This window comes from Schistocerca cancellata, chromosome 5, assembly GCF_023864275.1.
Source record: "Schistocerca cancellata isolate TAMUIC-IGC-003103 chromosome 5, iqSchCanc2.1, whole genome shotgun sequence".
In the NCBI taxonomy this organism is placed as follows: Eukaryota; Metazoa; Arthropoda; class Insecta; order Orthoptera; family Acrididae; genus Schistocerca; species Schistocerca cancellata.
In genome coordinates, this window is record NC_064630.1 from 673,048,966 (window position 1) to 673,074,362 (window position 25,397).

Sequence of the window (25,397 nt, forward strand, 5' to 3'; positions counted from 1 at the left end):
GAACAGTAATAAACATTGAATGAAAGGAATGGGTTAGTACCTATAATCAGTTGTGGGACTTAGATTTTTGTGCCTGGAAATGGCGGATCTCTGAGAATGTTTCATGTTTAACAACCATTTACTATGGCGCACAGAGCATGAGTTCAGGTTCACATAATGTCTAGTAAGACTGGATACTATGGGTGTAAATGACAGTGACACCACAGAAAGTAGGATAGTTATTTTAGATGAGCGTCAGTGTAAGTCCACCATCTTGGATCGTCGTCTAGGGTTCTGATGTTACTGGTGACGTCCTCTACTGTCATCCTGAACTGCTATGGCCCGACATCTTGGGCTTCCATCTGGCATTTTAAATTTAGTTGTCATGTACGGTTTACACAACAGTCCATCATGGATTCTGTCCATAGTACAAGTGACCTACTTCCACTGTGACGTCATGGATAAACCCTGTATCATATAGAAACCCTGCCAGCCTATATGCTGCACCAGCTTTGGAATGGTTGTAGGCTACGAATAGAGCCCACAACTGTGCATCACAGGATGACAGGGAAAACCCATTGTGGGAACTAAGAGATCTTTGGTAACAGTACAGAATACTTGTGAAAGCTATGATGTTCCATATTTATCAGCACAGTCGGTATGAAAGTGAAGCCAAACTTGCACTGATCTGTAGTGTTGGATCTGGGGTCTGCCCTAGAGTTCCTGCAAAACTCTGCAGTCGGCATTCATTTGGAGAATTTTCCTGTAACATAGTGATTTAGTGGGTAATCTGGTGCCAGTTTTGCAACAACAGTGGCATTTTACACAACTATGCTGTAACATGCAGCATTTTATTACAATTTTGCCGTAATATGAGACATTTACTTACAACTTTTGCTGTGACATGCAGCAGTCTGTTACAGTTTTGCTGCAAAATAAATAATTTTGTCACAAATTTGATTTAACAGAAGTATTTTGTTATAATTTTTTGCTGCAATATGGAGCAGTTTATAACCTCACAGTAACATGGGGAAAATTTGTTACAGTTTCGCTATAGCATGGAACAGTTTGTTACACTTTTGCCATAATATGCTAATGTATGAGGTGGAGTGTTATGTAGTCTCCACTATGTCTCCTCTGCGCTTATCAGTTCCTCAACACAGTCAGACAATGTCGACTACATGTGGTTTATGTGGCTGCTGATCAGTGCATCAACTGTTGAATATTCCACCTGTCAAAATCAAAGTCCGAACTTTGTCTGAAATATTTCAGACTAATCCTCAGAAAATCATACTCCCCAAGCCATTCTAAGTACAAGAAACATAATTCAATGTTTCACAACCTTGCAGACTTGTTGACTTCTCTCCAAGTTTTTACGTATGACTGTTTAACTGCTCATGTCCAACAGCCACTATCATAACTGTCCATAACTTTGATCGGCAAAAATCTGGTTATAAAAGTGCTATTATACTTGTCTGTCTGTGGTTGCGACTAAATTTATGCTGGACTGGTTTGAGCAGCACTAATGTTGTCGTCTTAACCATCACGTTCTTCTGATCTGAATGCGTGTGGGATGCTAATGGACATCAGCTATGCACAGACGGTTTAGGAGAAATGTATAAACTTATGAAGCCAGATATCTGTGGAAATGTGAAAGAGTCTACTATGGCACTGATTTGCCAGCAAGCTCGACTTGTTGAAAATTCTAAGTCATTGTGAGAAGTGCACTTAAGTCATAATAAGGAACTCTCTGGAATGTCTGTATCCTTGAGGAACGCAGGTATCCTTGACAACATTCAGACACATCCCTGTTGAAGGAATTGCACCACTTGTAACTTTCTTTTAAAAATAATTAATGCTTTACGATTACGTTGAATGAATGTCTGATCTGTTGAATGAGTACTGAACTCGAATTGTCGTGTTGCGTGTTGTAAGTGCAAGTGATGTGCTTTGTGTTGTTGTTAGCAAAACTTTGCACGATTTGATTGGCAATGCAACTCCCAACACCAACAAAGAAAAACAGTCACTGCAAAACACATTCAGTGCCTTGGGCACTGAACCATCTGGCCCTGTTCAAAGCTGAATCATCTGGTCCAGTTCAAAACAGATAACTTTGGTCCCTAAGCACATAACAAATAAATGGTCTTACCTCCAGAGCAGCAATGGAGTAACGCGATATATTCTGGTCTCACATAAAAATATATAAATATGTTACCTACAGGCTTGTAATGCACATGAAATTCTTTTGACTGGTTAACGAGAACATTTAAGAAAATCAAACTTCTTTAAAAAAATGTATGAACTGGGCAGAGAGGCGGCACTGATTATGGTGAATTACTAACACAGAGTATTTTTTAGCAAAATTATATTGCAAGTTAAGTTTGTCTTTTCAAAAACATCTGACAGTTGAAGTTACATTACTCACAATTGCTTAACAAACAATGAGATTTAAATGGTAAGTATGATGTAACTTCATTAATCCAACATAAATGCAAATCATCAAATTAAATGTAGCTCTGTTAACAAATCTTAGAAACATTAAAAAGTGAAACATCTAACCAACCTTTTTATCAAAACGGTTTATGTACATTCTGGGGTTACTCAACAATTACAAATGATCAGCCAACTCATCTACACTAATGCGCTGGCAAAAAATCAGAAATCAGAATTTGTTAACATCTTTACCTTGGTTGCCTAAAGATTCTTGTGTCCATGTTCAGCAATACTGATGTACCTACATTAATCTAACACTTGGTGGCTTCTCGCAGCACACCACAAAGACTGCCTACTCCATCGTGTTTCCCTCACAGACAGCTACCTACAACTGTGCGCCCAGCGCTCTCTTACTCCAACAAAGCAGCATCTTTTGCTCTGCGGCCGCGCATAGTCAGCGATGAGCATTATCGAGCCTAACAGAGACATTCATCGTTTATAAAATCATATTTGGGTGCCACATACAAATGCGCCCCAGTATACTCCATTCACAGTGTTCATCAGAAATGATTTTGAAATCCTGTGGAAAAACTAAGTATGTGTTTATGACAACTCATTCCAAGTCTTCCGTTTCACTTCAGATAGGTGTACTATACTGCCATTTATCTCTGATTGCAAACCTGAGGGTATTATCATTATTAATGCAGAGTGTAGTAAGGCAGTGCTTTCGCCAATCAAAAGTGCTTCTCTGCCCTGTGTAGAACTATTTGCAACACTTGTGGGTACAAGACTCCCCCGCCCCCATGCTAATTCTACTAAACAACGTAACGAAATAGTAGAAATACGTGGATCGATTGTGTCATTGCTTTAGGTTGAATGGAAAATGATGCAAACTATTGGAAAGCACTCGTCTACAAATGGGCGATCGAAATCACGAACACTACATCCCTACTTCAGTGCTTCCACTGTTTTAAGCAAGACAGTATCATTGATCTACTCTCACAGAATCTATGATCTGAGCAAAACCAGGTCTGCAGCCATCAAACATAAGATCCTTGTCATCCATCAAGTCTACGCTCACAAGATGACCAGCAAACTTCTGTTGCACAATAAATATTAACAATCAGTAAAACACGTATGCAGCAAACAAGGTCTTCACTATTCATTTGAGAAATGATAGTAGAAGTGCAGACAAGATTGCAACATTTTTGTATGTACCTTATTCACTATAGAGTTTGTTCTTGGACAAACGTGTTTAAATTCTGTGACGTTAGTATATCCATAAACAGTATTATATAAACAACGATCATATAATTTCACTAATGAAGATATGCGAAACACTCTGTACTACTATATAAAGGCTAATCATTGTTTTAACTATGTTGAAGTTACTGACTGGTTTACTCGAAATTTTTACACGATGTGCAAATAAACTTTCAGGCAGTCATAGTCCACATATTTTTAATACATATGGAATGTAAACTTGTATATACTAAATAAGGAAGTAAATATGCTGTGCAAAAATTTCTAAACGCTCTAGACCGATTTACTTCAAACTTTTACATAATAGTCCAATAAATGTTCAGACAGACTTAAGGTAAATATCTTCTTTTTGATATACGTTATGTATCAATACGTACATGATGATAATATTACTACAAAAAGACGAATCGTTTTTTTAATGCTGTTACAAAAATTTTCGAAATGTTCTTGACGAAATTAATATGAAATTTTTACACAGTACTCTAATAAATGTCCAGCAGACATACATGTCGCAATGTAGCACACACCCTATATATATATATATATATATGAACTAAAAGCAATATAATGCAGGGTCAGGTTCCTGACTAGAAATGAAGAAAAGGTTTCTATGAGCATGTGTTAGGAAATGCATCGTTGTCATGGTACATGGCAGGTGACACAGATAATAGCTGTTGTCATGCAGGATACACCGTACTTCAACTTATACCAAGCTGGCAGTCCACTTGCGTGGTTCTTGTATCAGAGATCATCTCAGTATCTTGTAGAACCCCGTCCTCCAAATCTGGTGTTCACACAGCCCAACAACTCCCTGCATATTTCTCTGTCTCAAAGGACTCACGATAACACAATGGCCCAAAAAGGGCATGAAATATTGTGTGATGTGGTTGGCGTCTATGAGGGTATTTGCTTTGGTATAGCTGTGGTGCCTCACAACCAATTCCATCTGCTTAGCCATAACAAACTCAATCTCCGCTTTTTCCCAACAACATGAGTACCATGCTGCTGCTTACAGTATGCTGTGTCAATCAGACAGCCTAAAACACACAAGGAACACACGGCATGTGGTTAAAGGAACTGTCATTCATCAGTTCCATCTACTGTGACAACAATGCATTTCAGGACAGATTTTCGTAGGATCTGTTCTCCTCCATTTACAGCCAGGAATTCGTCCATGTAGTTTGTTGGTTGTAACCCCAAGAAATTCTTGACTGATTTAGTTCCTAATTTTACATTTTACTCTAATAAACGTTTGTATGGACACAGGCTACATACTTTTTAATATATGTAATACATAAATATGGATTACAGAATATAAAGGGAGAACATTTTTAGCAAAGAAATTGAAAAGTTCTAGACTAGTTAATTCAAATTTTGCAAGATAATGTAGGAAATGTTAGAAAGGATACAGACTACATATTTTTAAATATGTATGTAGTATATGAAGGGGAAATGTTGTTTGGAAAATTATTGAGAATTTCTTGAGTGATTTTTTTAAGTTTTTCACAGTACTCAAATAAATATTCTGGCAGACCTAGAAAAAGTTGCAAAAAGTTCTTGACCAAATAAATTCATATTTTTACACGATACTCTAATAAGCATTTGGGCAGCTATTGGCTGTATAGAAATATATATATACGTATTTATTTATATACAACATATGAAGGCAAACTTCACTGGGCAAAATCTCGAAAAGTTTGTGACCTATGTCAGTCAAATATTTACATGATACTCTAATAACCGTAAGGACATAAATCATATATTATTTTAACATACATTGTAGAACAAATCTCTAAATGATCTTGATCAACTTACTTCATATTTTTACATGGCTCTCTCACAAAATTTTGGATGGACATAGGTTTCATATTTTTAAGGTGCAAAAAAGACAAATATGTACAATATGGATACATTATTAGAAGAAAATCTTGAAAAGTTCTTGGAAAATTTACTTCAAATTTTTAGTCGATGCTGTAGTAAAAAATTCATATTGACACAAGCAACTTTTTGTTTTAAATACCAAGTTGCTACTTTCCCGTTAAAACTTACTGTGAGAAAAAAAAAGCTTTGCTGTATCGTGTTTTGCTGTGAAAATGTGTGGTTTAGTCAACTTTTCCACAGTTAGTTTTTACTACGCTAACCGGGCCTTTAAATGATTACACAAATCGTTTCTGTGAAATATATTCCTCCTCTTTTATAGAATTTTTAACGTAAATTTCATTCACATCAACATGCTGTTTTGCTTTCTTTCTAAGAGTTGGTTTCAACAGAAAACACGATAGTAGTTTCTATGGATTATTGGCTTATGATTAGAATTCTGCTATAGAATCTGAATCGCCACAGACATTTTAATCCTACCAGCCAGCAGATTAAAACGATGCAGAAAGCTGTCACTAAAACTACTGTCCACACAGATCCAGCAGCGGGAGAGGTCTCTCTCATACCACATATACCAATAATACCAACCGCTTTCCAATCCATTTTAAGTGTTGTCAACTCCCAATAAACGTTTCGCTTGCAATAACAATAGACAAGATTCAAAGTTGAAGTGATGATGGAAGTAAAAGTGGACGAACGAATGAAGGGGGGGAGGTTGCAAGTGGACACAGGCAGAAAGAAGGAGGAAATGGACAGAGAGATACGGAGAAGGGAATGGAGAAAGGTATAGGGAGGAGGCTATGGAATATGAGAGATGGGGGGAGGAGGATATGGACAGAAAAGGAGCCAGAAGGTGATTAGGACGTACAACCAGTTCCCATACACATTTTGCATTCGTGAAGCACTGACAGTTTCGCTCGTGTTTGTACATTGATAATTAACTATGTTCATAAGGTGTATGAAATACTGAAATGTTCCTACCACAAGTACAGTTAAATATCACACATAAACATATCACAATCATCGTGTGACATGTATTGAAGGTGCAAGCTTGTGTAAACGAACTGTGGTTGAGAAATGTCTGTGGGCCCCTTGTGGGATTTCACTGGACTACGTGTAAAGAGAATGGAAAACTGTCAGATTCATTCCTGATCACTGTAATAACTATCCAGGATTTCCCTGTATTTGTCATGATGCTCACTATTTGTCCGCGATTATTTTTTTTCTAAGAGGTCAAGTATGTTTTCGTAACCATTTAAGCTTCGAGTCAGCTCATGAAGTAATGGTTCAAAATAATTTTCTGAGAAAGCATTCAGTACAATTTAGGATGACGTTTTACGCCTGCCACAGATTTTGAACGCATAATTTTTCCAGCATATTGAGGGTAGATTGAAGTCACCACTAACTATAATTGTATGAGTGGGGTACCTATCTGAAAGGAGACTCAAGTTTTGTTTGAACTGTTCAGCAACTGTATCTTCTGAGTCGGGGTGTCGTTAAACGATCCAATTAATAGTTTGGTCAGAAAGTCAAGTATAATCTCTATATGTACTATTTCGTAGGAACTATCTAAATCCATTTCACTACAAGGTAAACTACTTCTGACTGCAATAACTACTCCACTACCAACTGTATTTTATAAATCCGTTCTGAAAACTTGTGGCGTTCACTGTGTTATTAAGGTGTTTGGTATTTAACTAATTCGTAAATGAAAATAATAATGTTATTTCATTACAGTGACTAATTACAAAATAATTTTTCTCCCTGCTAAAGATTTGGTCAAGTTGCTAAAGAAATCCAAGTTAACGAAGATGTGTGTGTCACTAAATCACAGTTCACACAACAAATTCTATACAACTATTGATTATGATGGAAACAGTTATCGTCAGCGAAATAACCATTAAAACCAGCGAATATCAGCTGTGCACAACACTCACGTATGTTACCTCAAACAATATTCTTTGCAGCTCGTGTGTAATTAATTTCGGCTCCATACATCAGCAAGAAAAGTTTGTTATATGGATCATGCTATGAGCACTGTTTTTAAAGAACCAATCTGATTCGAATTATTTTCATTAAAATGAGTTCGGAACCACCGGTGCACATTTATTTTTACACATTTTATTACCTTCGGCATTTATGTTTGCAGAGTTGCATAATCTGAATTTGCCGCTGAGATTATTGTTAAGATGGCGGCAGACAATTAATAGACAATTGATAATGCTTATTGAGAGAGGAATTCAAGTTACAAATAATTATTTACTCATATTTATAATAATAATAATATACTCGATTCTCAAGTAATAATTAAAAAAGAATTACAATTTCTTAACAGACCTCAGTTTGATATGCGTCTTGCAACCGAAACCTACAAAAGCCGTCCTACAAAAGGTAAAAGCAAAGTAAGACAAACGCAGATCATAAAAGGAATTTACAATTATCATTGTCTTTGTGTGATACACATCGATATGTCCAATTACATCATAAAATATTATATAAATAATTAATATCTATCATCGTTTTATTTCACTGTTTTTTCATATGTCGGATTGATAATGTTTATAATTGTTAGAGGCAAAATTTCATCTCGTCGCACTGTAGCTAAACTTTATCCCCTGGATGTTACACATTGATAGGTCGTTTGAAAAAAATTCGGCAGAACTTATTTCCGGCTTTAGTCAGCTTTCGGTACCCATAACTATTTCTGCTTCAGTGCTTTCTATTAGGGCTTGGAGCTCTGGTTCTTTCCCATCACAGCCATGACAGTGTACAACTACAATATCTATCGTTTCTACAACTATCTTACTTTGTTTTACCTGTCCCTTGTAGACGGAAGCCCTTTCTGTGGTATCCTGAGACGCTCTAACCTAAAAAACCGCCCAATCACTTCCACACAGCCCGCGCTACCCGTGTAGCCACTTCCTGTGTGTAATGGACTCCTGACCTGTTAAGCGGAACCCGGAAACCCACCACTCGATGGTGTAAGTCAAAGAATTTGCAACCTACACGGCCACAGAACCACCTGAGCCTCTGATTCATACCCTCCACTCGGCTCTGCACCAAAGGACCACAGTCGGTTCTGTCGATGATGCTGCAGATGGCGAGCTCAAAAATGACTCTGAGCACTATGGGACTTACCTTCTGAGGTCATCAGTCCCCTAGAACTTAGAACTACCTAAACCTAACTAACCTAATGACATCACACACATCCATGCCCGAGGCAGATTCGAAACTGCGATCATAGCGGTCGCACGGTTCCAGACTGTAGCGCCTAGAACCGCTCGGCCACCCTGGCCGGCCGATGGCGAGCTCCGCCTTAATCTCGAAAGGAAGACTGGCAGTCTTTACCATTTCCGCTAGCCGCCCAAAACCAGAGAAAATCTCCAATCCAAAGCGACACACATCATTGGTACCTACATGAGCCACCGCTTGCAGTAGGCTGCATCCTGTACTCTTCATGGCATCCGGAAGCACCCTTTCCACATCCGGATTGACTTCTCCCGTTATGTACACGGAGTGCACGTTGGATTCCTTCCCCTCCTTGGCAGCTATATTCCTAAGCGGCCCTATTACGCATCTAATGTTGGGGATTCCAACTACCAGCAAACGAAACCCCTGTGAATTCCCAGACCTTGCGGGCCGAGAAGCTTGCTCTGGAACAGGGTAGACGACTGCATCCGGCTCCTAGACTTTATCAGCCACAGATAACGGCCGAAACCTGTTCGTCAAACGAACCGGGGAGGCCCTGCGATCAGCCCCTCGGAAACTCTTTTGTTGCCTGCCAGACTTTGGAATGATCTCGCACTCGACCACGGGTAAGGAGTCAACTTCAGTGCAGGCAGCATCTGGGGCAGCCGAGGCAGTGGACAGATTGGGGGAGAGGTGGGTAGTGTTCGACGTCCCTCGCATCCCCACAAATGACCCCCCCACAGTGATGCCCCTTGGCAGCAGCCTCAAACTGTGTGATGAAGGCTAACACTGCCTGGAGCTGTGAGCGAAGGGTCACCAACTCAGCATCTGTACATAGCAATCACAGTGCCTATCCATTTATGAAGTCGCCTCTGTTAGAAACATGTAAAAATTTGTAACAAACGAAACGGTCTACTCGCCTTATTAGCAGCAGGAGCTCGAGCAGCTCTGTCACTGACAGTCCAACCGACACTTAGCTGTTCTAAGCAAAACAAATAAAAGCCTGTACGATATGAGGTTCTCTACGCTACGCTGTTATTAAAATAAAAGTTTATTCCTAGTATGCACTCAAACGCGTACGAAATTACAAAAATATACTAGTAACTACACAACCGAAAATAAGTTGCTTTTGTTTGAAGCTCGTAAAAATATCTAGTAAAAGAACGGTGTACTCGTCTTATTAGCAGCAAGAACTCGAGTGGCTCTGTCACTGACGGTCTAATGATAGTAATTCCTGTGATCACTTCTGTGTTTAGCTATCAAACATTGTTATTGGATATAAAAGATTGACTTATATTAAAAAATCTAGAAACCCGCCTCGATTGCGAAAAAAGCACCTAGTGTTAACCCAGGTTTCGGCGTAGATAACTACACCTTCTTCAGAACAATAAAACCCACAAGTGCCTAAGAAGGCCTTTGTCAATGATTGAAAGAACACCATAGCTATACATTTACAAACGAAAAAAGGAAAACACAAAGAGTACATATGTACAAAGTCAAAACAGCTGGTGTACGCTCCACCTCACACCGGCCACGACCTGCTATAAACGGGTTGTTGGTTCTTAAAGATTGACTTGTTTTTGATGGGGCTGAGAGTTGGCTGTCGACGAGATCTGCTTGTATAACTACTGTTCCTTACTATCACACATTAATTTTAGTTGGTGAATTTTAAAATATACACTCCTGGAAATTGAAATAAGAACACCGTCAATTTATTGTCCCAGGAAGGGCAAACTTTATTGACACATTCCTGGGGTTAGATACATCACATGATCACACTGACAGAACCACAGGCACATAGACACGGGCAACAGAGCATGCACAATGTCGGCACTAGTACAGTGTATATCCACCTTTCGCAGCAATGCAGGCTGCTATTCTCCCATGGAGACGATCGTAGACATGCTGGATGTAGTCCTGTGGAACGGCTTGCCATGCCATTTCCACCTGGCGCCTCAGTTGGACCAGCGTTCGTGCTGTACGTGCAGACCGCGTGAGACGACGCTTCATCCAGTCCCAAACATGCTCAATGGGGGACAGATCCGGAGATCTTGCTGGCCAGGGTAGTTGACTTACACCTTCTAGAGCACGTTGGGTGGCACGGGATACACGCGGACGTGCATTGTCCTGTTGGAACAGCAAGTTCCCTTGCCGGTCTAGGAATGGTAGAACGATGGGTTCGATGACGGTTTGGATGTACCGTGCACTATTCAGTGTCCCCTCGACTATCACCAGTGGTGTACGGCCAGTGTAGGAGATCGCTCCCCACACCATGATGCCGGGTGTTGGCCCTGTGTGCCTCGGTCGTATGCAGTCCTGATTGTGGCGCTCACCTGCACGGCGCCAAACACGCATACGACCATCATTGGCACCAAGGCAGAAGCGACTCTCATCGCTGAAGACGACACGTCTCCATTCGTCCCTCCATTCACGCCTGTCGCGACACCACTGGAGGCGGGCTGCACGATGTTGGGGCGTGAGCGGAAGACGGCCTAACGGTGTGCGGGACCGTAGCCCAGCTTCATGGAGACGGTTGCGAATGGTCCTCGCCGATACCCCAGGAGCAACAGTGTCCCTAATTTGCTGAGAAGTGGCGGTGTGGTCCCCTACGGCACAGCGTTGGATCCTACGGTCTTGGCATGCATCCGTGCGTCGCTGCGGTCCGGTCCCAGGTCGACGGGCACGTGCACCTTCCGCCGACCACTGGCGACAACATCGATGTACTGTGGAGACCTCACGCCCCACGTGTTGAGCAATTCGGTGGTACGTCCACCCGGCCTCGCGCATGCCCACTATACGCCCTCGCTCAAAGTCCGTCAACTGCACATACGGTTCACGTCCACGCTGTCGCGGCATGCTACCAGTGTTAAAGACTGCGATGGAGCTCCGTATGCCACGGCAAACTGGCTGACACTGACGGCGGCGGTGTACAAATGCTGCGCAGCTAGCGCCATTCGACGGCCAACACCGCGGTTCCTGGTGTGTCCGCTGTGCCGTGCGTGTGATCATTGCTTGTACAGCCCTCTCGCAGTGTCCGGAGCAAGTATGGTGGGTCTGACACACCGGTGTCAATTTGTTCTTTTTTCCATTTCCAGGAGTGTAGTAGGTGAATCTTGTTTTGACTGCTGAGCTGTTGTTCATATTCTCACCAGAGGGTGACTATCTGGACACTTGCAATAACTCTGCACAGTAGGAAGTATTTTTAGTATACTCGTGCTATTGTGACTCTGATATAATTTTAAAGTTAGGACAAGTGGGTCAGGGTCAGTAGGGAGGTCCAGCCGAGTTTTAGAATTTGACACTATTTTTCAATAGTGGCTAAAGCATGAATGTGCTCCTTGCATTTTCAAATTTTCTGCCATTTTAACTTAAGTCACGTGAGCTATAATGTCAGAAAGGGTATGGGGGTAACTAAGTGTCACCACACATTAGTGGCAGTGACAGGAGTTACAATCTTGGATTTTTGAATTTCCCACAATTTTTAACTTAGGACAGGTGAGAGAGAAAGACGATAGCAGTCTCCACATCACATCATGTAGCTCAGTCAACAGGATGCGTTTCGTGTACTGCAGCATCCCTGTGTGCATGACTTGGGCTATATGAGTGCTGCACCCAAACTCCTCTGTCGCCATGGACCACGGAACCTCAGCCCAGTGTGGAAAAAATATCTAAGTAAAGATGCAGTTGTTTCCTTACTAGCCTATCGTAAATGTACAAACACTACAGATTTTTAAACCTAGCGCTCGTCAGCTTTTGGTTCCAAACTTACGGTTATAGTAGTTTAAACAAATAGCTGTGTGAGTTTTAAACTTAGGCCAAGCGGAATTTTTTTTATTTTCTGGAAATAATTCTAAACTTAGAAAATTTGAAATCTAGTCACAGTCCCAAGTTCCGCCACTTGAATTTTGACATTATAGGACTGGAAAAACCCAGTAAATTTAAAAATAATGCAAGTTGCACCAATACCCCAGGTCAGCCACCATTTATAGCCATCTTGTATTCTAAACACGATGTAGGTTGCTCCAGCATCGCCTGGTCTGCCATCCTGGAATGCCATTTTCGATTTAAGTTATGTGTCAGCCATGCAGGCTGTACCAGTATCCAAGAGCCTGTCATCTAGGAGTTTTTCAATAGGGCCACATCCAGGATTTTTTTAATTTCTCACAAGTGTTTACAAGTGATCTGGGATGTGACATGGGTGGAAGAAATTCTATAACAAACTGGGCAATTCTGAATTTCCTAACATTTTTTAATTTCCTGCCAGTTTATGCAAAGGGCAGTTGTTCTATGTCCATAGTGACATCAGGGGTACTGGGGAAAAAGTGAGAGACGGAGGACGGTAGGGGAGGGTAGCAAAACGGGAATTTTGCACGATGATGTCATCGATTGTGTAAATTGGCAACACTGCATACTGTGCCAGAACCCTTTCATCCCCGCCACTTGGATAGTGTTTTTTTCTTCATTCAGTATTTCTCGAGATGTATTAGAAGAGATAATCGTAGGTCAAGAAATCAGATCGGAAAATATACAAGTAACATAGTGAGATTATTAAAATTTTTAGGCTAAATATGAAATAGGCTCAAGTCCAATAAAGATTATCACATTAAAAGAATTGGTATAGCAACCGAAACTGTAAAAGAAAACATTCGGGGCGGTACAAAGGTTGGAAGAAGCTTCTTTGTGAACATCATGATGACATGGGCTGCATTCTAACATCCCAAATCTTCTGCATTAATGAGAAATCAAAATCATATTTAAGATTACAGACCATCAAAAGCAGCGAATTGACACTTCTTGTATCCGACATCTAACTGGGACATCAGTGAATCGTCATTGTTATAACGTAAGGATGTGTATGAGAGGGGGCTGGGGGAAAATTGAAGAGGGAGGCCGAAGCTTGACTCTGATAGGCGCGTTTAAATCAATGTAGGTCGTATCAGTACTGCAAAGATGGTAAGGCTCGGACAGAATAGACTTATATGGAGATCAGTAAGAGGACAACACCATAACAACATGGTCCAGGAACATGTGCAGAAACTGCATGTTTGTTAAGTTCTTTGATGAGTCTTCGAAAAGAAGGGGCCCGTTGGTACCAACAGTAACATGAGGAATTGCTTGTCGTGTAGAAAGATAGTGAAGTGAATGGCTTGGAGGCAGATAGATTGCGCAAATCGATTGAGGTGAGACTTATGCTGCGATAGCACAAATGCGTCAGAAAATGGCAGCATTAAATAAATTCACAAATATGATGGGTTGTAACAACTGGTAAGAACGCTACTCGCACTACACAAGTGATTAGGCTCAAGAATTGGTAGCGCAGTCTGCGTAAACATTCAAACCTATCCATAGGATACTGCAGAGCAATCCTCAGCCACAGAACACACAATGTGATCGGAAGGACGAATTAAAGACTGGAAGCCTTGCAACAGAATATACGGAAGAATAAGAAACAGTGGTGATCAGTTAAGTTACACGGAAAACAGATGTACCGTGTGATCAAAAAGTCAGTATAAATTTGAAAATTTAATAAACCACGGAATAATGTAGATAGAGAGGTTAAAATTGACACACATGCTTGGAATGACATGGGGTTTTATTAGAACAAAAAAAATGTTCACAAAATGTCCGACAGATGGCACTGGACAGCAAAACGTCAGTGACTGCGCATGACAATCGTGTGTAAAAGGAGTGAGAGAATCAGATGCGCCAGCAGTAGCAGCATGTTGACGTTACCTGAAAAGGCGCTTTTAGTGAAGCTGTAATGTCAGACGCGTGAAAGAACTGTTGCGCACTTCGTTTGGTGATGATGTGTGCTCAGCCGCCACTTTCGTCATGCTTGAGCTCCCAGGTCCCCAGACCTCAGTCCGTGCGATTATTGGCTTTGGTTACCTGAAGTCGCAAGCGTATCATGATCGACCGACATCTCTAGGGATGCTGAAAGACAACATCCGACGCCAATGCCTCACCATAACTCCGGAAATGCTTTACAGTGCTGTTCACAACATTATTCCTCGACTGCAGCTATTGTTGAGGCATGATGGTGGACATATTGGGCATTTCGTGTAAAGAACATCATCTTTGCTTTGTCTTCCTTGTTATGCTAATTATTGCTATTCTGATCAGATGAAGCGCCATCTGTCGGACATTTTTTGGACTTTTGTATTTTTTTTATTCTAATAAAACCCCATGTCACTCCAAGCATGTGTGTCAATTTGTACCTCTCTATCTACATTATTCCGTGATTTATTCAGTTTTCAAATTTATACTGACTTTTTGATCATCTGGTACATGAGAAGCACATTCTACTGGGAAGCAGGTGTAAATGGATGTCATATTCTTTGCATTTGTAGTCCAATAGAACGACTTCGAGCAAATAAAATAGAATTAAAGGTTTGCAGACTTTAAAAGACTGAACCTGAAGTATACAAACAGACTAATAGTGTACAACGTCTACAAAAATAAAGCGCGAGTAATAAATGCGAAATGTGAAGAAACTGGAATAAGGCAAGGTTTAAGCTCATCCCCACTATTGTTCAAATTATAAGTCGAAGAATCAATTAATCGAAAACATGAAATTTTCAGTAGAGGAAGGAAAATACAATAGTAACACATGATAATGTTCATAGATGATAGAGGCAGGTGCAAGAAAATGTTGAAAGGAGTAGAAAATGGCTTAAGTATAAGCAAACAAAAAAACAACGTAATTTTACACATGTTGGTAAAGAAATGAAGAAGTAGTTCCTGAAAATGTACGTATGTATGGAAGTGAATTAGAGAATTCTGAATAGGGAGAGACTGTAAGTGTTTCAAAAAATGGTTCAAATGGCTCTGAGCACTATGGGACTTAACATCTGAGGTCATCAGTCCCCTAGAACTTAGAACTACTTTAACCTAACTAACCTAAGGACATCACACACATCCATCCCCGAGGCAGGATTCGAACCTGCGACCGTAAGGGTTTCAAAATTGGTTCTATGGTAGAATGTTAAAATTAAGTGGACGTCAAAGATACAAATACAAAAGGTGAGGATGAAGGGCGAGGGAAGACATCTGAGCAATGAACAGATTCGTGGGACCTCGACAACTCAGCAATAGCGAACTTCACTCTGAAGGAGCAGCAGAGGAGACGGCTCAAAGCCCGCTGGGAAGAACGGTGAGCTGCCTACGACCCAGGCGCAACGTAACTTAGACTGAGCTGCAAAAGACGCCGGGGTATGATACGTTTCCGCGTTACGTCACACATTGGATTCTACATGAATATTCATCCACCAAACGTAGATGAGACACACGGCTCTACTTAGTGGCATGGTACCTCAAGGTAGCACAATCAAGGCAGTATTGCGGCGAGTGTCACATGGACAAATGTACAGCCACCAAGACGTGTTCCTACTGTACATTATTCAGGTTTGTTAACCACTCATTGGGTTCGGGACTATACGTTTAAAGAAAGATCAGTAAATACTGATATAGATTGCCACACACACTCTGCATACTCCAGTAGAGTATTACCCTGTCGAGTCACATTACACATTAATGTGACTCCATGTCGAGAGCATGAATAACCACCTTTTTCAGCTTGGACCGCTGCAAGACGTGCATGAAGTGCGTCAGTGTCTTCTGCAAGGTTCCGACAGGGTGCCGATCCAGTTCCACCGATAGATGTGCTACGTTTCCCAGTTGACGATCGATAGAGTGAACAGCCAAATCGAGATGGTCCCACAGATTCTTGATTGTACATTAAATATATTCACAACTGCGAATAAGGACAACCATGAGCTGTAGAATGGAATGGCGACAATGAAAATTTGTGCTTGACCGGGACTCGAACTCGGATTTCTCGCTTACCGAGAGCGGTCGCCTTACCAATTGGCTCTCCGTGCACGACCCACGACAAGCTCCGAACTCCCATATGTCGTCAAACTTACGTCTACGACCTGTACTCGTACGTCCATAACGTATATTCCCGTACAGGTCAGATGTTGTACTTTAAATTCGCTTGTTCGGTATCGGCAGAGAAATATGATATTGCAGTGCCTGTGTTATTTTGATTAAGATGCAAAGTTCTTTGAACATGGATGGATGCATGCATGCACGCATGCAATATCGTATTTCTCTGCCGATAACGGGCAAGCGACTTGCGAGTACATCTGAATTGTACGGTAACATATATAATGGATTTACGAATAAAGGTCGTAGACGCGTATTGGCGACTTATTGGAGTTTGGGTCTGGCTGTGACTCATGCACGGATAGCCAAATGGCAATTCGACCGCTCGCTATAAGTGGGAACTGGGTTCGAATCCCGGTCCTGCACAGATTTTCATTGTCATCATTCCATTCTATAGCAGATGGTTGTCCTTATTCGCAACTGTGAATAGATTTAATGTATTTCATAACGGCTTTGCATAGTAATCAGAGTAACACAGGAACTGTAATATAAATTCTTGACTGGGATTTAGTCCGGGAAGTTTGGTGACCAGGGCAGTAGAGGAAACTTCGAACCATGCATGTACATTGCTAGCTGCGTGACACGTTAGTCTCTTGCTGCTAGATGCCATCATTCAGAGGAAAAACAAACAGCATGTAAGGTTCAAATGGCTCTAAGCACTATGGGACTTAACATCTGAGGTCATCCGTCCCCTAGACTTAGAACTACTTAAACATAACTAACCAAAGGACATCACATACATCCACGCCCGAGACAGGATTCGAACCTGCGACCGTGGCAGCAGCGCGGTTCCGGACTGAAGCGCCTAGAACCGCTCGGCCACAGCGGCCGGCAGCATGTAGGGGTGGACGTGGTCGCCAAAGGCAGTTTATATTTGTGTTGATTCATTGTGTCTTGTGTTCAAATGTGTGTGAAATCTTATGGGACTTAACTGCTAAGGTCATCAGTCCCTAAGCTTACACACTACTTAACCTAAATTATCCTAAGGACAAACACACACACCCATGGCCGAAGGAGCACTCGAACCTCCGCCGGGCATTATGTCTTTCAGAATGACAAGCTCACCCAAGGAATGCTACGAGAACATTCTCCAGACAGCAACATTCCCTCCTACGGCCTAGACCCTTCCGACGATTGTTGCAGGGTGTCTGCTTTAAGCCATTTCACACCGCACAGACCAACGGCCAACTGCCCGATTGAACGTAAAACGTAATTTACCTGAAAACGCCACCTGTCGCAATTCAGTGGACGTTAGCTGCGGTATTGGTGTCAAAATTACAGCCTTCGTCTCCGATGAACAGCAGTAAGCACGAGTGCACGAATGAAGTTAGCCCCTACCGCGGGGGCTCACACACAGCATCGCTGAACGGTCTTTCAGGAGTCACTGTTGGTAGCCCCTTTCATCTGGGGTGTTAACCGCTCAACAGTCTCATGTCTATTCGCCTCTACAGCCAGTGTTCACTCCTGTCATCTACGGCCCATGGTGTACCACAATTGGCTCGGCGCAGGTTTTCGATAGCGCCATTTTTCCATACTTTAACCACGGCGACACTCGAATACTTTATAAACTCAGAAATTTTGTAAGTGATTCCACCATTGGTCCAAAAACTAATGGTCAATCCCTTATGTACGTTAGATAAATCACTTCGTTTTCGCATTACTGTTATCTGCGTAACGCCCCGGCCCCTCGACAAGCCTTATATACCGTAGCCGGCCGTTGGGGCCGAGCGGTTCTAGGAGCTTCAGTCTGGAACCGCGCGACCGCTACGGTCGCAGGTTCGAATCCTGCCTCGGGCATGGATGTGTGTGATGTCCTTAGGTTAGTTAGGTTTAAGTAGTTCTAAGTTCTAGGGGACTGATGACCTTAGATGTCCATTGAACCACATATCGTCCACTGCTAGTGCTGCCACATGCCGTGTGTCAATGGTTACTGCATGCTGACGTAGAGCGTAGGCGGCGGTCACATTAATGTGACTGGATTGTGTATAAGACCCGTATCTGTCATTGTAAACCTGTGTTTCCTTCTTTTTTTCCCCAGCCTTCACCTAGCCCTATTTGGCCCTGTGACAAAGTTGTATAGTTTCTGTGTGCAAGGAAACCAACTGATAACACCAACTAGATCGGTGATGGACGGCTCTCTTCCTGCCACATTCATATGTTTGAGGCCAAGTGCATTTGGTGAATATATCACCCTGATACCGCTCCCAGAATTGCTGTGGCGTGTCAGTATACACTTTTCTAACAGGCTCCTAACTCTGTCGTAATAACGCGACGCTGGGCAGCGTCAGACCTGGGGCAGTAACTTGTCGGGTTCTCCCCACGGCCGTCATCTGCTGCGGTCGCAATATCGCCGGGCGTGGACACGGCATACGTCTCGCGGTTCTGATTTAGTGGCGCGCGCGGTCCGCTCTAAGCGTCTTCATATTCTTCCCTCCCCTCCCCTCCCCTCCTCTCCCCGACCCTTCCCTTCACGTCCCTTCCCGCCCGTCGCTGGAGGGTGTAAGGTGACGTGTGGTGGCTCGGCGCTCTCGCATATTACCGCTTGTAGCGGCGCCGGGTGGCGGCGATACTGCCGTAGACAGATTTGTGAGCCGCTCCTAGCCTTCCTGTAAAGCAAGTGGGCTCATGTCATGGCCTCCGATATCCTACGGTAGCCTCTCACAGCGCTACATCATGGCCGTACTAGGACCAAGTATGAAACATTTTGACATTTTTATCAGCTGTAGACGCAATGTCTGTATCGAGTCTGCGATAATTTTCAACAGAATTTTGTTCGTATCTAGACAACCCAATGCTATACAGAGATAGCAATATCACCCCTTTCGGCCTAAGATCCGTGTAGAGAGTTGGCAACCAAACTGAAGAAAGCTTAGGTGACATTGACATGGCCAATCAAAACGTAAAAAGAGGTTTAAGCACAAGGCCAAGGGAAGGTCCAACGGCTAGGAAAACATCTTTCACCCTTTAGTATACACACGTTATTTAAAAAAGACCGAAATTTTTTTATTAAGGAAACGTTTTCAGTGTTTTAATAAATATAATGACAGGGTTTAAAGAATTTAAAAAAGGAAACACGAAGCGTAGCTACAGGGGTAATAAAGGGCTTGAGAAAGGTTAAAAAATGCCCAGTTCTTAGAGGAAGTGTTAACCACTAAAGAGAAAAAAATAAGAGACTACTTGAAAATGTGTTTTCAAATCATTTACACTACTGTCCATTAAAATTGCTACACCAAGAAGAAATGCAGATAATAAACGAGTATTCATTGGACACATCTATTATACTAGAACTGACATGTAATTACATTTTCTCGCACTTTGGTTGCGTAGATCCTGAGAAATCAGTACCTAGAACAACCACCTCTGGCCGTAATGACGGCCTTGAGACGCCTGGGCATTGAGTCAAACAGAGCTTGGATGACGTGTACAGGTACGGCTGCCCATGCAGCTTCAACACGATACCACAGTGACTGGCGTATTGTGACGAGCCAGTTGCTCGGCCACCATTGACGAGACGTTTTCAATTGGTGAGAGATCTGGAGAATGTGCTGGCCAGGACACCAGTCGAACATTTTCTGTATCCAGAAAGGCCCGTACAGAACCAGCAACATGCGGCCGTGCATTATCCTGCTGAAATGTAGGATTTCTCAGGGATCGAATGATGGGTAGAGCCAGGGGTCGTAACACATCTCAAATGTAACGTCCACTGTTCAAAATGCCGTCACAGCGAACAAGAGGTGACCAAGACGTGTAACCAATGGCACTCCATACCATCAAACTAGGTGATACGCCAGTATGGCGATGACGAATACAAGCTTCCCATGTGCGTTCACTGCGATGTCGATAAACACGGATGTGACCATCACAATGCTGTAAACAGAACCTGGATTCATCCGAAAAAATGACATTTTGCCATTCGTGCACCCAGGTTTGTCGTGGAGTACATCATCGAAGGCGCTCCTGTCTGTGATGCAGCGTCAAGGGTAACCGCAGCCATGGTCTCCGAGATGGTAGTCCATGCTGCTACAAACGTCGTCGAACTATTCCTGCAGATGGTTGTTGTCTTGCAAACGTCCCCATCTGTTGACTCATGGAGTGAGAAGTGGCTGCACGATCCATTACAGCCATGCGGATAAGATGCCTGTCATCTCACTGCTAGTGATACGAGGCCGTTGGGATCCAGCACGGCGTTCCGTATTACTCTCCTGAACCCACCGGTTCTATATTCTGCTAACAGTCATTGGATCTCGACCAATGCGAGCAGCAATGTCGCGATACGATAAACCGCAATCGCGATAGGCTACAATCCGACCTTTATCAAAGTCGGTAACGTGATGGTACGCATTTCTCCTCCTTACACGAGGCAACGTTTCTCCTGGCAACGCCGGTCATTTGCTGTTTGTGTATGAGGAATCGGTTGGAAACTTTCCTCATGGCAGCACTTTGTAGGTGTCGCCACCGGCGCCAACCTTTTGTGAATGCTCTGAAAAGCTAATCATTTGTATATCACAGCATCTTTTTCCTGTCGGTTAAATTTCGCGTCTGTAGCACGTCATCTTCGTGGTGTAGCAATTTTAATGGCCAGTAGTGTATATAGAGATATAAATTTACTGCTTTAGGCTAAGTCCCACATAGAAAGTTGGCAATCAAACTGAAGAAAGCTTATGTGACATTGACATGGGAAATCAAAACGTAATAAGAGTTCTAGGCACAAGGCCAAGGGAAGGTCCAACGGCTAGGCAAAACATATTTCACCCTTTATTTAAACAAGACCCAAATTTTTTATTAAGAATTTGTTTTCAGAGTTTTAATAAATGTAATGACAAGGTTTAAAGAATTTAAATAAGAAAACACGAAGCGTATCTACAGGGGTAAAAAGGGCTTGTGAAGGGTTTAAAATTTTCTCAGTTCTTAGAGGAAGTTTTAACCAATTAAGAGAAAAGAAATGAGAGACTCCTTAAAATATGTATTTTCAAATCCTTTAAAACTCCCAATGAGTCCAGAATGTTAAGCAACAAACAAATAACAGGAAAAAAACTTTTAACCATTTAAGAAAAACAACCATTTAAGCGACGCCCCCAATGTGTTTACACGGCAACCTTTCTATTATGTATAATTACTTTAAAATATCAAAGTCTCAGTGAGTGCACCACAATTAATAAAACCTTACAGTCTCTTTCTATTAAACAAACAGGAAAATACTGAAGGTATTAACCATTTAACAAAATAACCATTTGAGAGAAAATTTTGCAAATGTGTATAAACTGCTTTACGTAACTCTTGATTCAGTGAACCTTTTACAGAGCCGTCGCGGTTGGTTGTCGTAAGCCTGAGCATCCTTCCACCCCATCCGACCGGCGTCGTCTTCTGCAAGGCGTGGCCCTCACGCTGGAAAAACTAGAACACACTAAGGCGTATGTTAATGGTCGGTTCCTTACCACTTGTCCAGAAGTAGTTTTAATAAATACGCGTAGGAAGGGGAATATAATTCCTATGCGAACAGCCTTTGTGTAACCACATAGAAAGTGGAAGCACAGGTTCAAAAGGCAAAAAGCAGAAACCGAGACCCGCAACCCCAACGCGTCCATATGAACGCAGGAGAGACACTACGGAACCCAGAACAACTCAAGGTTAAACCAAACAGCCGCGCAGCAGGTTAACTTCGGAGAAGAGAGCAACTTGCACAGATCAAGGCTCGAGTTTACGGATACACACCCATTAACTTGAAGACGTCAGGAAATGTCTATGAAAGAATACCAGGTGAATCTTCAAATCAACTGAATAAATATGAAACAACCGCCATCAAGGCGACACTATCCAGGTTCGCTCTTTCGGGAATTCAGCTAAGCCATCAATCAGAGTTTTGTAACCAACTGGATAAAACTGTCAGAAGTGAGACTGGACAGTAGTTGTTAGCATCACACCTAACCCCATTTTTATGCAATGGTTTAACTATAGCGTATTTCAGCCTGTCTGGAGAAATTCCCTGTTTCGGTGAGATACTACATATGTGAATGAGAATCCTACTTATCTGTTGGGAACAAGCTTTTGATACTCTGTTGGAAATGCCATGTATTCTTTTGAGTGAATTTATTATTTTCCTAATTTCAGTAGGCTGAATTTCAATTTTACCAAATTGCATAGGTATTGCCTTTTCCATATACTGTCTTGCATTTTCTAATGAATAGCTGAATCCTATTTTCTCTACAACACTTAAAAAATGATTATTAAAAATATTTTCTACTTCTGACTTCTTTTAACAAACCTTTCATTGAGTTTGTTAGAAATACAGTCTTCCTGTGCTCTCGGTTGCCCTGTTTACCTTTTAACAATATTCCAAATTGTTTTAATTTTATTGTTGGATTTATTAATCTCAGACATAATGCACATACTTCAAAACTTTTTAATAAATTTCTTAATGCAACGCAGTAGTTTTTATAATGATTCACTGCTTCTGGATCACTACTCCTCCTAGCTAAAAGATAGATTTCCCTTTTCTGTTTACAAGATATCTTTATCCCTTTAGTAATCCACGGCTTTTTAGATGGTTTCTTACAACTATGTTTCACTGTTTTCTTAGGGAAATTTTTAAAATACATTCAGAAAGGTATCATGAAATAGGTTAAATTTTAAATTAGCATCTGGTTCCCTGTACACCTCATCCCAGTTTAACTGTTGCAAGCTTTCCTAAAAATTTTCATGTGTTTAATCGTTAATTGAATGCACTGTTTTGGAGGACTGTTTTGCATTACTGTATGGAGCTATGTCATATACTGTAACTAGCTGTGCATCATGACTAGACAGACCTTTATTAACAGGAAAAGGTTTTATTTGATTACACTTATCTTGGTCTATAAAAACATTATGTATCAGTGTGCTGCTTCCCTGTATCAATAACTGACATCAAATTGGAAGAAACAACTTATACTTCAAAGTCAAGGTTTCCATCGCACTTTTTCAGAAAATCTGAATTGAAATCTACACTTGTCCGCTTCCCAGATAGCGCAACAAAGACTCCAAGTTTTTGCAAAAATAGCTGAAAATTTCCCAGTGGCTACAATTATAAAAGTACCATCAATCAGTTTAAGTTCACATGCACATGCTGCTATGTGTTACTCTACACAAAATTTTTAGTTTCCAAATTTTTCACACTAGGACAGATTTTAACATATATGGAAACTCCTCATCTCTCCATAGTGTCTCTAGTTACATGTGCTAGGAGCTTATATCCGCCTACGTTTACTACTCCCATACCTGAGACAACATGATGTTCAGACAGGCATAGAACATCTACTCCACCCACAGTTTCTAATTCTTCTAAACAGGATGCTCATCTATTTTGTTTTTCAATCCCCCGATATTCTGAAGCAATATAATAACATTATTTTTCGCTGTGCTTTTATGAGAATCTTGTGACAAACCACCATTATTTTTCACTGTACTGTTCTGAGAGTCTTGTGATATTTTAAGATCTCTAGTACCTGCCAGTCTGATCTTCACATTAAGATTAATTTCAGGCAACGTTGGATGATTATACACAGCACAGCATGAATATGGAAACATCAGTCACCAAAACGACAAGTAACATAAGAAGATTCAAAGCAAACAAAATAGCAAAGACAACCATACAAAACAACTTAATATCATCAACAACCAAATTAGAATTCGACCAGAGTATAAACTGTACATAAAACAAGTATGCTTTGTTCATAGTGGAAGTACCCATGTTTCCAACAGACAAGAATGTAAGACAAAAACTACAGAAACAAACAGAAACATGACGTCACAAAGACAGAAACCACTAAATCAAACAACATACCAAAATATAGACATATCAGATAAACCAAGAACTCATGCATGGTATACCAGTCAACAAGGAACAAAGATAAACAAAACTGCTACAGATACGCCGATAGCAAACACAGACAACAAATACGACCTGTTATAAGACGAATACAAATGTTCAAACCAGCACATCATAAGATCCTAACAATAAAAAGCAACACGAAAAAGCAACAACAATTGACTACAGCGACCTTGAGAAGAATCTACGCTTAAGCTGGCTCGAAAACGGGGATGTACTTCAAACTGCAGTACTATTAGTAACACGACATAATCACCCACAAAGAAATAAAATATGTTACCCGACCACGGAAAAGACTGGTCCTACGAACAGAACACTTACACATTAGACTTACACATTACAAATAAGAGCTCTGCAGACCTTTGGGGCCGGAATGCACACGGAAGAGAGAGGAGTTTGACCTAAATAACGTCTATAAGAACTTACTGAGAGCACACGGGTGCTTTTAATTTCAACTTAAAGAAACTGGACCCAGTAGCTATGTGTAAATAAGACTCACCCGTTCTGAAGATTATACAACTGAACTGTTTGAGGAGTACAATGGTTAGCTTAAAACTAAGCAAGTTGACGGAAGAAGTACAGCCGTGTGTCGCCTGTTAACAGGAAACTATATGCAAACGGTAAAATACCTGGTCTCCCAACACGATATACGACAGTTACAAGGGTAAAGGACTCCAAAACAGCATTGGTAGCAACTTTTGTGTTAGCAGAAGAGACAACCCCGTGTTACGAGTGGAGGCCGAAAATGGTTCAAATGGCTCTGAGCCCTATGGGACTTAACATCTTAGGTCATCAATCCCCTAGAACTTAGAACTACTTAAACCTAACTAACCTAAGGACATCACAC